General features: G+C 35.6%; 1 protein-coding gene and 1 long non-coding RNA gene across 2 annotated transcripts in view; one reads left to right on the forward strand and one right to left on the reverse strand.

Annotated features, from left to right (window-relative positions):
- LOC127933837 (cadherin-13-like) overlaps nt 1-14,270 on the forward strand; it is a 300,617-nt gene that overhangs the window by 77,752 nt on the left and 208,595 nt on the right. The window lies entirely within an intron of this gene.
- Nucleotides 2,793-5,795, reverse strand: LOC127933839 (uncharacterized). Its single transcript, XR_008147583.1, has 3 exons — nt 5,665-5,795; nt 5,454-5,548; nt 2,793-4,169 (listed from the first exon to the last, which is right to left on the reverse strand). It is a non-coding gene; the product is annotated as an uncharacterized LOC127933839 (long non-coding RNA).

A 14,270-nucleotide genomic window follows, 5' to 3' on the forward strand; every position in this document is an offset into this window, starting at 1 on the left:
TTATATTTTATTCTGTGATAATTCTGGGATGGGGTGGCACAGCTTTTTCTTAGGGTGGCAGTTGCCAACCCAAGCCACCCTGGTAGATCTGCCCCTGGTGTTATGCTAAAGTTGTAGCGTAACAACAGATTGAGCAGAGGGGGGTTCTCAAGGTTAGATGAAGAGGACAAGCCACAATTTCAAGGGGAATCAATATTTTGTACATTCTACACTGTTTCCCGCCAGCGCCTCTTTCTTAAACCCCCTGGAGTGGTGACAGAGGTTTTCGGGACAGCGAGAAGGGTAGGAGAAATAGATTCTTCCATTCCCTGTGGATTGCATTTGTGCCGCCGCTGTGAGGAAATAGTGAACGTGTAAAACAGCATTGATTGGTGAATTGACTCATTCCTTGTGTTATAATCTGAAAAAAAAAAAAAAAACTGAGAGAAAACTAGCAACTGCGGCATGGGGGTATTGTGTTGCTTGTAGTCCTTCAGTCGTATATCAGGGTAGACATCAATACAGCATCAGTGATTTGTCCAGATTTAATTATCCATACAGCACACACACAGCAGTGAACACACACACACCCAGAGCAGTGGGCAGCCATTTATGCTGCGGTGCCCAGGGAGCAGTTGGGGGTTCGGTGCCTTGTTCAAGGGCACCTAAGTCATGGTACTGCCCACAACCTTAGGGTTGAGACTCTTTTACCACTAGTTCACGACTTCCCACAACTTCACTAGGCCATGTATTGTGATTTGACCAGTAGGGTATGTTATGTACATTTACACACTTTACCTGGATTACTTTGGACCCTACAGGTTTTGTTGTGTACAAAATTCAGCATCAGCAAGCGCACTTTGGAGCTCTGACCATTACCAAGGCCTTGATTGCTTGAATGGCTGTAATTAAGAGTAGTGGAGGGAGAATGAGTGGAAGGGCTAAGTATTGACATGCTCCTGATTTCAGTGCTCTAGCAATGAACAGACACACGGAAGTATGAAGGTCACCATCAGCAGACTAGGCGGAAATCGGTGTTGCACCTGCAATCAGCCCTTTCTCTTGTAACGTTTGCTCGTTCTAATTACTGTCTTCGTTTAGAAGGTTGCACTCCTCTAATTACCTTTTCTTTTTAACCCATATTAGGGAGCCCAGTAATGAAGAAATCCCCTCCCCTTTGTCCAAATTTTTTTCATAAAAATAATAATAAATAAATAAATAAAAACTGTGCTACACTGTAAAAAGTTTAACTATTATTTACTCAATTTTTTTGGTGAAACATTTTTACACTCAAAAAAATTGAGTAAATTTTAAAGCTGTTAAATCAATGAAATATACTGTTTAAATTGAGTAATTGTCAGTAAAAAAATTAAGTAAATCTGAATAACTGAATTACTTTATATGAGAAATAAAATTAATTAGATATAATCAAAATTATAAAACACCACAACTGTAATTATTTGTAAAATAAACAAAAAATATTGAGTAGATATAATTGAAATATTGGATGAAATTTAACCAAAAAAATGTGCTACGTTTACTACATGTAAAAGTGAATTTAACTTAATATTGGACTATAAATTATCAAAATGTTGCATTCACTTTTTTTTTTACACTATTTACCCTTTATAATTAATATAATAAAACCGAATAAAGAAAGAAACAAATTTTTTTATTGAAAATTTATTTGTCAATTAAACATAAGACAAAGTCTAAAATCAACCTTTGAAACATCTTATCCATTTTAATATTCCAGTAAATTGCAAAAATTAAAACTGTAAAGTAGCCATAAGGGAAATGATTAAACCTTATGAAACATTTCATCCATCTTAGTATTCAAGTAGATTACATGTAAAATACGATAGCCATAAGAGAAATGACATCTTACTTTGTTCCTGGTGCATACCAGCCATTTGCAGTCACACTCAACACTTACATCAATATTAAAGGGATAGTTCACCCAAAAAGATGATGTTGTCATAATGTACTCGCCCCCCCCCAACCCCCCGGGTTGTCCCAAATCTGTACGAATTTCTTTCTTGTGTTGAACACAAAATATATTTTAATGAATGTTGGTTAACAGATAGTTGAAAGTTGCCATTGACTTCCATGGTAGGAAAAAAAAAAGTATACTATGCAAAGTCAATGGCAACCTTTAACTGCGTTAACCAACACTCTTTAATACTTGGCTGAATGTCACGTCACTTCACTTAAAATATCTTTTGTGTTCAACAGAAGAAAGAAACTCGTACAGGTTTGGGACAAATTGAGGGAGAGTAAATTATGACAACATCATCTTTTGAGTGAACTATCCCTTCAACAGAATTAATCAGATAACAGAAACACTTCCATCAGGAATACCCATTCTGTGGGATGATCATGAACCACTACTATGCAAGAAGATAATTTTTTAACCTCTGAACATTAACAGAGTTTTGGAGGATCCAGCTCAAGAAACAGTTTTTGGAACAACTCAAGTGAGTACAGGTCTTTCTCAAAAAATTTGCATATTGTGATGAAGTTCATTATTTTCCGTAATGTAATGATAAAAATTAAAACTTTCATATATTTTAGATTCATTGCACACCAACTGAAATATTTCAGGTCTTTTATTGTTTTAATACTGATGATTTTGGCATACAGCTCATGAAAACCCAAAATTCCTATCTCAAAAAATTAGCATATCATGAAAAGGCTCTCTAAACAAGCTATTAACCTAATCATCTGAATCAGCTAATTAACTCTAAACACTTGCAAAAGATTCCTGAGGCTTCTAAAAACTCCCATCCTGGTTCATTACTCAAAACGGCAATCATGGGTAAGACTGCCGACCTGACTGCTGTCCAGAAGGCCATCATTGACACCCTCAAGCGAGAGGGTAAGACACAGAAATAAATTTCTGAACGAATAGGCTGTTACCAGAGTGCTGTATCAAGGCACCTCAGTGGGAAGTCTGTAGGAAGGAAAAAGTGTGGCAAAAAACGCTGCACAACGAGAAGCAGTGACCGGACCCTGAGGAAGATTGTGGAGAAGGACTGATTCCAGACCTTGGGGGACCTGCGGAAGCAGTGGACTGAGTCTGGAGTAGAAACATCCAGAGCCACCGTGCACAGGCGTGTGCAGGAAATGGGCTACAGAGAAGCAGCACTGGACTGTTGCTCAGTGGTCCTAAGTACTTTTTTTGGATGAAAGCCAATTTTGCATGTCATTCGGAAATCAAGGTGCCAGAGTCTGGAGGAAGACTGGGGAGAAGGAAATGCCAAAATGCCTGAAGTCCAGTGTCAAGTACCCACAGTCAGTGATGGTCTGGGGTGCCATGTCAGCTGCTGGTGTTGGTCCACTGTGTTTTATCAAGGGCAGGGTCAGTGCAGCTAGTTATCAGTAGATTTTGGAGCACTTCATGCTTCCATCTGCTGAAAAGCTTTATGGAGATGATTTCGTTTTTTAGCACGACCTGGCACCTGCTTACAGTGCCAAAACCACTGGTAAATGGTTTACTGACCATGGTATTACTGTGCTCAATTGGCCTGCCAACTCTCCTGACCTGAACCCCATAGTGAATCTGTGGGATATTGTGAAGAGAAAGTTGAGAGACGCAAGATCCAACACTCTGGATGAGCTTAAGGCCGCTATCAAGGCATCCTGGGCCTCCATAACACCTCAGCAGTGCCACAGGCATGCCTCCATGCCACACTGAAGCAGTCATTTCTGCAGGATTCCCGACCAAGTATTAAGTGCATAACTGAACATAATTATTTGAAGGTTGACTTTTTTTTGTATTAAAAACACCTTTCTTTTATTGGTCAGATGAAATAAGCTAATTTTTTGAGATAGGAGTTTGGGGTTTTCATGAGCTGTATGCCAAAAGCATCAGTATTTAAACAATAAAAGACCTGAAATATTTCAGTTGGTGTGCAATGAATCTAAAATATATGAAAGTTTAATTTTTATCATTACATCAAGGAAAATAATGAACTTTATCACAATATGCTAATTTTTGGAGAAGGACCTGTATTTGTGGGTCTTGGGATATCTCAAATCCAATGTGACTCCCAAAAGATGGCAGCAGGCTCTGCTGTGATTCCCAAGATTACATCGCTGACTGCCCCATCATTGTCCCGAAGGATGTAGATTTTTATGACCTCCTCTGCCAACTCTGCTTGTACGAAGATGGGTAGATCAGCTGAACCCTACAGGCAAATTTTAAAGATAACTGGTTAGAGCTAACATTCAAACCTGAATGTTACAAGAAAGTGACAAATACATAAAACAAATAGCACCTGAAGAAGCAAACATTCTGTTGGACCATATGATAGGTAAAATCTCAAAGTTTACTAGGGGGAGGAGTTGCAAAAATTAACAGCATTCTTCTTAACAACAAGACAGGTTAATTTTCTACATAGGGACATTTATTTTTAACAATAACCCTAAAAGAAAAATGAAAAGAGACCAACTGCGAGCTTCTATGCTGTAAATCAATGCTATAGGCTTTTATTGAGGAAATAATGTAAGTTGCTTTGGAAAAAAGCGTCTGCCAAATGCATAAATGTAAACATATTAACTGACTAAAAATACAACAGTTTATTTTATCTAAAATGTACAGTTATATTTTATTTTTTCCACTAAAACAATTTAGTATTTGACTAACAAATTGTTCATTTATAATACACATAATATATTTGTGAAATTTCTATCAAACTATTTAAGGATGGAAAATTAAACTGATCTGTTTCAGGGAACAAAAATATTACTTAATTCAAATCAAAATGAATATATTTAAACACACTCTTAAGAAATTTAGTAAGTTCACTCAATTAAAACAACGTACCCCTCACCCAGCCTCGGCTGTCCTTCAATACCCACCAGGTCTGGATTTGTTACATTAAAAAGCTTAATGTTTTCAAACTTTTTACCGATATTGTATGTCATAAGTTTCAGTGTACTAGAATGATTTTACAACGGAGCATATAGTGGGAGCTGATTAAAACACACCAGTCTATGTTATGTCCACGCCATTTTAAATACTTTTGCATGGAGTATTTGTAGTGGTGATTTAAGAGCTCATACCTGAGTTCATGTAGTAATTATGATGTTTTACAAAAACGTGACCGCTTTTTACAAGACAGAATGTTGTCATTTGAAAGTTCATAAATGATGTGTTCCCTTTTGACAAGCCACTGACCCCAAAGGGGAACCTGTACAAAATCGTTTTCCATTGGGCATGTATAGTTGCTGGACCACGGTTACACTTATCGTTAGACTTTCAAATGGCGGTTGAAATAAACGGTGATCCAAATAGTACGAACGTTAACCCACTCCAAAAAAAAAAAAAAAAACTAACATACATATGGCTGCCCCACTAACTAACTTAGAAAACTACACTGTTATGTACACGTACACACGGTCAATGTTTAATCAACTTTTGAATACATTATTGCAAATATACATAGTTATAAAATGACTACGTTACTTACAGGAAATTCGAGTGATGCTGTTCACGTCGTAGCTGAGAAAAGCAGTCCTTCAGTGACAGGTGCCTCTTGCTTGAGCCGCGAAACTTGTTAAACTTCTTAAGATGACGCAAAATACAAACACAATTGTTAGGAAATCCTTAATAATTAACTTCTGAATTAAACATTACAAACATAATTAGTATTAACTAGCTGGATAAATTACATAACGTACCACAATATGAGAGGAGTGCGGGCCTTGCCGTTGCTGAGGAAAGCCGTCCTTCAGGTGACTTCGATTAAGCTACGAAACTTGTTGAATATGACGTAAAATACAAAGACAATTGTTAGGAAATAATTATTAATAATTATTAACTTTTTAATAAAGTGTTACAAACGTAAGTAGGATTAGCTGACTAACGTTACTTACCAGGAGTTGTGAGGTGTATGGCTAGTCGACGTCGCTGCTGAGGAAAGCAGATTTTTTTTTTTCCTGCGGAGCTGCACACGTGATCACTTTAGCCGCGAAATTTACTCAATTTATTTAAACTTTCATTTATTAAGCTGGAACTTTATTTAGGAAAATTGGTAGGAAATACTTAATAATTTTAGTTTCTAAAACAGATCAGTACAAGTAAATAATTATCAAATATTTCTATTAGAATTCACCAGAAATATTGAAGGTATATTAAAAATATAATTAGTTAGTTAAATACTTATTTATTTTCATTACATAAACTTAAATAATATATGTAAATTTTAGAGAAATTATTTGTTGGATTTTTAATTATTATTTTTAATCTGACCCACTCAAAATATCACTTAAATGATTTCAAAAGATTTTATTAAGTTAATATAGCTCTTTATTTTTGTGAAATTTACTAAGCCACTGAATTATTTTTTACAGTGTAGTGAAAACCCCAGGCGTTTGGGATTCATGTATTTTTTGCTAGAGGAAGGACATTCTCTTGAGGGTGCCCGGAAACACAGTTCTTCCAGTGTTGCAAGTTCAGCATGTACTTTTTGGCGCAAACTAGTTTGTTTATATCTAAATAAGCTTTTTGATAGTGCCATCCAAGCATTTCATGTGCCAGAAAATAGCTTCAGAAGGAATAGATTTTGTACTCAATTTATAACCCATCCTAAGGCTCAAAACATGCTCTCTGCAAGAATATCAACACAAATGCTTCTAGCTACGCAAGCTCGATTATATAGGCATCTTTGCGTTTCAAATTTGACTTTTTTTAAGTAGTCCTACAAGGAACGTTAGTGTTAACTGTTCTTCTGCAGTCACTTTTCTCTTTCAGGTTGACTTATGCTGGTTGAGCAACAGTTAAAAGAGAAGTTTGTTTAGCAGGATTGTTAAAGTTTTTAAAAAGTAATTGAAAGTATGTGTGTTTTTTACAGTACATACCTAGAGTAGTATGTAATGTCAACCTTAGGCACTGCAAACTGGTATCCAGAAAACTAACCAATGCATTTTGTACATAACATGTTTTGGAGGGCGGGATTTTGGCAACACTACAATAAGGTCCATTTTAGTTATTAATTAGTGTTAACTTACATTAACAATGAGCAATGAATTTGTCACAGTATTTATTAATATTTGTTAACTTTAGCTAATAAAAGTGCAACTGTTCATTGTTAGTTCATGTTAGCTCAGGTCCATTAAATAATATTAATATGAACTTTTGTTAACTTTGACTGACATTAGTAAATGCTTTAGAAGTATTTTCATGGTAGCACTTTATTTTACAGTCCTGTTCCTCATGTACATACTATGTACTTATTAAACTAATTACAATAACTATGTAATAACTAGGTACTAACCCTGAACCTAACCGCATGTAGTTACCTTGTATTACCAAAACTTTCTTAGACTGTAAGTACAGTTTAAGCACATGTAAGCAACCATTTTCATTGCTAGTTCTTGTTAACTAATTTGGTTAAGAAATGGAACATTATTGTGAATAGTTTTCTTCTTGAAGAGACTGTCTGCTTTTAAAGTTAGCAAAATGGCTAAAGTAAATAGCTTGAAAAACACATTTAAACAGCCTAGATACTTATTAGCTGCTTGTCCTAATTTAAACATAACTGTATTTTCCTTGTGTCGTTCATGCCACAGTAATGTTAAACCATTGTTGTTTACATCCCTTATGAAAATTAACCTTTTTTAATTTTTTATTTTATTTTATTGGTAGTAAAATTTCAGCGACAATGTTTTTTTTTTTTTTTTTTTTGGCAGATTGATTATTATTTAATCAACAGTTTTATTACAAATAACATGGTTAAACAATGGTTAGAGTTGCAAAACCATAGTTAATTTGTGGTCATGGTTTAACTACAATAACCATGTTTTTTGGGATTTCTTTGTAGCCAAACCATGGTTAATTTTCATAAGGGTTGTGTAGAGTATGCTTCTGGCCTTAGTTATATCTGAGTTTCACAAAACCTGACCAGTAAGCCTCTCTTATCTCTGACTGAAAAAAAAAGCCTGTGTGGATTGTCGTTTCACAATACTTATTCCCGATAGCTTCTGTTATCTCTATGTGGCTGCGACTACACTTGAGTTTTGACAAGTGTAGAGCCCTTATGCACAGCATGCCAGGGACAGGTGACCTCTGCCAGAGATTGCTGCCCGGTTCATTAATCTCCCAAAGGCCTTGTCCTCTCAGTAAGCTAAAAACACTTACGACACATAATATGATCATCACTGCAGAAGTAAAGATTGTCTTCATGCTCTGGGGTCCTTCTCTTTCTCTTTAGATTCTGAAAAGAGAGGACTGATATTTCTTTATTCCTCAGCAGGTCTAATCAAAGGTCACTGGTTAGAGAGCATGTCCAGTTGACTTTAGCAAGGTTTGCAGGAACTGTATCATTTCTGTTAGATTTTTGCCCATTTATGCCTTTATGATTATGCTGCAAAGACTATTGAAAAGACTAGCTTAGGCCAACATGAATTTGTTAGGGTTAGGTTTGTGTTGGTTTCTTGACTTGTTAATCTATATTTAATTTTATACATTTTTTTTTTTTTTTTTTTTTAGTGGTGGTGTTTTAGTTAGCATTAGTGATGCATAGTAAAACTGTTGTGCTGCTCAAGGTTTTTGTGGATATTTTTCTAAATTAATTGAATATAAATTTTAAATTTTAAATGTTTATTAAAATATTTTTATTTCATTTTTTTAACAGTATGATTTATATATATATATATAGATAATGTTTTGAAATTTGCTGTTTTCTGCAATGGATGAATTATGCTATTAGGCAGGAAAAAGTCCCTTGTTTGTCATTTTATTAGATTCAGATATTCGTCATTACTCCTATATAACAATTATATCGAATTTAGTGTATAGCTATATACAGTAGCTTAAATGCCTCATTTGTTTGCCACACAGTTCACTCAATACTTTAGCACAACATCACACTGATTTTCACTGCTCTTAGACAGGCTCTTGACTCTCTCCTCCTAAGAACAAGAATAGCATGGGCAGAAAGTGAAGGTGCCATCTAACAAGACAATCTCCATACACACCTGTGATAATAAAGAGGAGCTACTTTACAGCTGCTAAGGATGTTCTTTGTAAATTAAACATGCTGTGTATATCTGCGGCTCTCGGTTTGATTGAAGAACCATGTTGGGAAGCGCAGTAATTACATGAACCCCACAGGTGGCCTGGTGAGTCATTCTCCCGTTAAACATACAGTGGCACCAAAAAGTATTTGGGCACAGTAGTTACACTTAAAAATGAATTTGACCGAGTGTCCAAATACTTTGTATTCATTTTTTGATTAACTGATTGAGTCATTGATTTTAATAGTGAATGATATGGAAGCTTATTTCCTTAAAGGAATACATTTTTTAGTTTTTATCTCACAAATTTTTTTTCTTCTGAGAATTTCAAGAGCTTGCACTTTGTCCTGATGCTTTATATTGACTTACTTTCTGACATATGATCATTTAGATCAGCTGATTTCATTGCGGAAAGCCTTTTGAATCTCTATTTGACTTTGGGTGAGGTCAAAAGAGCAGGGGTCCAATTACCCCCTCTAATAGCCATGTAAATATCAGCCAAGAGTAGTTTGAAGAGCACAGACTCCCACCCTCCCATCATAATCCACTTCTTTGACTCAACTAAAATATGCTGATGTTTTACAGACTCCAGTTCAGTTTTTGCGTGTTCGACACACACAGTGCTTAACACACCCAGGTCCAGGGTCTTTCGTTAAACACCGAAGCTGCTGTTCATTTCGGTTTGATTAAGAATGGCTGCTGCAGCTGCGTCCCCGAATCTCCGCCGGGCTCGTCCCTGGAGTGTGCTGGCGTGCGCAGCGCAGGACGTCTCCATTAAATCCTGTTTGTGCATGCATGGTTTTATTATTCTGATTTAATACAACAATGCTACCAATATCCATTCTTCTTCCTTCACTTCTTATTTATGCCAGTTTCCATCTGTGTCGCCGCTGAGGTTGGTGGGACAATGGATATTAAATCAGATTTATTGTGAGGGTATAGAATAGTGTCTGACCTGCTGCTCCGCCATCTCCTCTCCCTCGGCCCACGGCTCCCCCTCTACTCAGTGTGTGCCAGAGGCGACAATGCAGCCCTAGCACAATTGATGGCTCTTCAATTTGCTCTTGGGAATTGGTTACATTCTGTCTTGGAGTGACACTGGGCCAGAAATGGAATTAGGGACAGGCAACTAAACGTTGTGTTAGAATAATGGTGACCACCCTCTCAGTTATCCAACTTCGCCAAGCTGTTCCCTCCAAATGCACACACATACAAACGGGAAGTTTAGAAGCACAAAATATGTTCACCTTGACAACTTCTGCAAACCGCGCAGTTTATAAGACTTCAGGATGGCGATGGTTTGGGGGTGGATAGACAGAACACCGACCTGATTTGCTGTGGTGTGCTTTGTTGATAGAGCACATTCAGTCTTCCATTCTGATGCATTCTGAATCCAAAATGATTTCATCATATCTTGTAGAGTATATTAATATGCAGTAATTTAAATACTTTGCTTAAACTTTCTGTGGTTGAGTTTGAGTCTTAATTGCAAAGAGCCTCCTTGTTCTGTCTGTCTGTCATATTATTATTATTATTATTATTATTCTCTCCATGCTTGGATGAGGAAATCATAATCAAAAAGATGAATACATTTTACTCACTGTTCTTGTTAGATTGTTAGATTAGGTTCCGACAGCATGCCTACGAGTCATGCATGGCCTGTTCTTTTGCACATAACACATAAAATGTCTTGACATGGCGACTTGTTTGGATGGCTATGCACAAATTTTAGAAGTAGGAGAAAACCTATTATTAGTCCACTTGAGTGGACTAATAATTAGTCGTGTTTGATTTTAAAATAATGCCATTCTTTTTACATTTATATTTATCGATATCCGTTTCTAAATATTTAAAATAGAATTGATCAATCTTTAAAAAAAGTTCAGCATATCAAATTCCCGTAGGATCATGCAACACTGAAGAATAAAATTACATTTTATATGCATTACAATAGAATAATTTTTAATAATATTTCATAACATTTCTGTTTTTACTCTAGGTTTGATCAAATTCATGCAAACTTGATGAGCTTATGAAACTTTCAAAAAACATCAAAGATCTTAACACCCAAAGACTTACTTAAACATAAGAATCAGAGTTTCATGATTTTTTTCTTTCTATTTAAATATGCATTTACAAATGGTCTGTTAAGCATCATATTTTATTTATAAAATCACTGTTTGCCTTTGCACAGACTGTTCTTAGTGGTTTGAGACACAGCATTAACTTAGAGACCCTGGAAAGCAGGCTGACTGTCTTTCTCTCTCCTTATTTAACATTCCGGAAGCGTGTGCGAGAAGGAAAGGCTTTCCCAGAGTGGTACTGTGAGGAGTCTCCCCTTCTGATGTCTGTCAGGCTCCTTCAACATGGTGTTTTTGAGGATGGAAAAATGAGATTTTAAAAGAGTTATTTGTTTCCCTCACTCTGAGCTTGCAATTGTATTTCTCACGGGACAAACACAAACTGAGTCTTATGGGTCTTGTATCATAGCTTGTTTTGCTGCGGGGCAAGCCTGAGAGTTAATCGAAAGTGAATGTGAAAGAAGATATGACAGAGATTTATGACTGTGAGAAGTGAACAGTTTGTATCTGATTTATATTGATTCAGAGTCTAAATAAAGCTAGTTTATCATCACAGTAAATGTTGATCTTTGGCCTTGAGCCCTTGAGCTCCACTTGCTTACGTGTGTGTAGGTTACTTAGATATACTGAGGGGACAACTTTGTCCCCAGCAGCTGGATAATCTTACAAATCCTCTCTTTTGGGACATTTGAGATGTCCCCCACTGAAAAAAAAAATAAATAAATTCATAAACGAATTATCTTTGTTGTAAACATTCAACAACTCTAGTAACTGTAAGGTTTTGAGTCAAAAGTACAATTACTAGGGACCTATGAATACAGTACAATTTTCCCCCCAAATTCAGTTAATAATTTTTTTCAGAATTCAATTTTTCCATCAAATCAAAAAATATTATAAAAAAAGCATATCTAAATAATTGAAATCATGAAATGTACACAATTTAACAGCAATTTAGTAAAAGTAAAAAAAATTAAAAAAAGCCCTTTGAAATAATTTTTTTCACACTCTCAAATAAGTAAAACATATATGGTAAATCATTTATTTGGTAAATATCCCTTTAAAAAAATGTTTTATTTCATAAATACTAATAGACCTACTTTTGATTTATCCATCCCAAATTTGGCAAATTCTGAGACATTCCACATGATACAGTAAATTCCATTTTTGTGACCTGACTCTGCAATTTCCGTGTCTCCACATTGCGGAAATCATAGGGCCCTAAATTACACACTTTCTGGTATTTCAAGCAGGTTTGGCTGTACAAAGCAGCCTCAAATTAGAATAATTTTGTAATTTTATGCTCCAAATGAAGTAAAAAAAAAAAGGATCACATTTTTGCTTTAGCTGTTGAGTAAAGGAGTAGACACATTTAAACCACACTAATATATATTCAGGCGAGATAATACAATAACTGTATTTTATACTGAAAGATTGAATTCTGCTCCTAGAAAAGTGATATTTTTGTCAAGTTGTCACATGAGCTTTAGAGGTTGTCATTTCATTTATCTTGGTCAATACAACTATTTGATATTTTTGTGTATAAACTTTTTTCAAAAAAATAATTTTTGTGTTTTACCATTTCATTTACATCTGTCAGTTAAAACTGAGCTTAAAGATATATGTAATAAACTATTTAATGTCTTGTTTCCATTATGACAACATACCCAATTGTTTAAAAATTTATGTCTTTACAAAAGTCTGAATTGAATGGTATATTTGCAAAAATTATAATTCTGTCATCATTAATTCACACTCATGTAAACCTAAATGCAGCTCTTTTATTTGGAACACCAAAGAAAAGACGATAGTTTAAAGTCATTTTAGTAACCAAACATTATTAGTTACCATTGAATTCCATTGTATGGACAAACAAACACTTCTCAAAGTATCTTCTTTTGTGTTCTGCAGAAGTTTTGGAACGGCGTGGGGGTGAGTTAATGATTACAGAATTACATTTTTAATGGGGTGAACTATCCCTTTAAAAACTTTACTTTAAAAATATTCACTGCACAAAGAGTGACAACTAATTAAATTTTTACTCTCTTTATGATCATTTACGTTGTTGCGTGCAAGTACTTGTCAGCACTCACCAATTCGATTCATTGTACAGATCACTGAATATTTTTATATCTTTATCTTCTAGCTTATCTGCAGCATTTATCTAAACGTCTTTATGAACAAAATCCATTATTTTCCTTCCATGCAGTTCACATTCAGTTCATTTTTGTTTTTTCACTTCAAAGAGCAGTGCATTTTGTTTTTCTTTGTCCATTCTTCCCATTGTTCATCATGTTCCATTAAAGAGAAAATCTCAGAAAAAAAAAAAAAAAGCTCCGGTACCTACATTACGGTGTGTGGCGTCCATTAAATGGAGGAAGATTAGAAGCATTACGGAGTAACATTTTCAGAGATGAGTTCTGCATATCTCTAGGGAGTTTTTTACATTATGATGAATAAGTGGTTGCTGCGGTTTTATTAGCCGGTGTATTTGTGGTTAGGCAGCATGCACGGATCGAGACTTCTGTCTTGAGCTGGAGAGATGGTCTTGGTGTAGGTGAAGACAAGGCAGAGGGAAAAATCTGGTTCTCTTTTTCGTCGCTGTATTGGCCCACACGTTTCAGCAGCTTGAATGAGGAAATATCCAGATCAATCCATCATTTCAATGCCCCACTCCCAGAAACCTGCATCTGATACTCATGGATCATTAAACCCTATGCTGTCATAAACCTTCAAGTTCAAGAGTCCCTCTGAGGCTCACATGCGTTCCTGCCGAGATGCAATAACCAATTTAAACTCGCAAAGTCAGATATGGTCAATTTAATGTAGCGTCAAGAAACAGAGCCCATGTTTTACTGCTTTTGGACATGTTGGTGCTTTAGTAGGCATGGTGTGGTTTTCAAAATGTGGTCAAAATATTTCTTCTGTTTTATCTGTTGAGAAGGTACAGGCTGTGTTCTCTGTATTTCGAGTAGGAAAATGATGAGAGTTCTAACACAATTAGTCCAATCCATCTTTATAAATCCACAGTACTTTCAAAATCTTAGTCACTTTTTTTTGTTGCTATCTATGTTTATGACATATTCTGACCTCTTTAACTAGGGCGCATCCCATCAGTAAAGCCGGTTCTCTAATCAGCGGTAAATTCCCTCCGGTGCGTGATTTCACATAGAGCAGCTGTTACTACACAGA

This window comes from Carassius gibelio, chromosome A18 (assembly GCF_023724105.1).
Source record: "Carassius gibelio isolate Cgi1373 ecotype wild population from Czech Republic chromosome A18, carGib1.2-hapl.c, whole genome shotgun sequence".
Lineage (NCBI taxonomy): Eukaryota > Metazoa > Chordata > Actinopteri > Cypriniformes > Cyprinidae > Carassius > Carassius gibelio.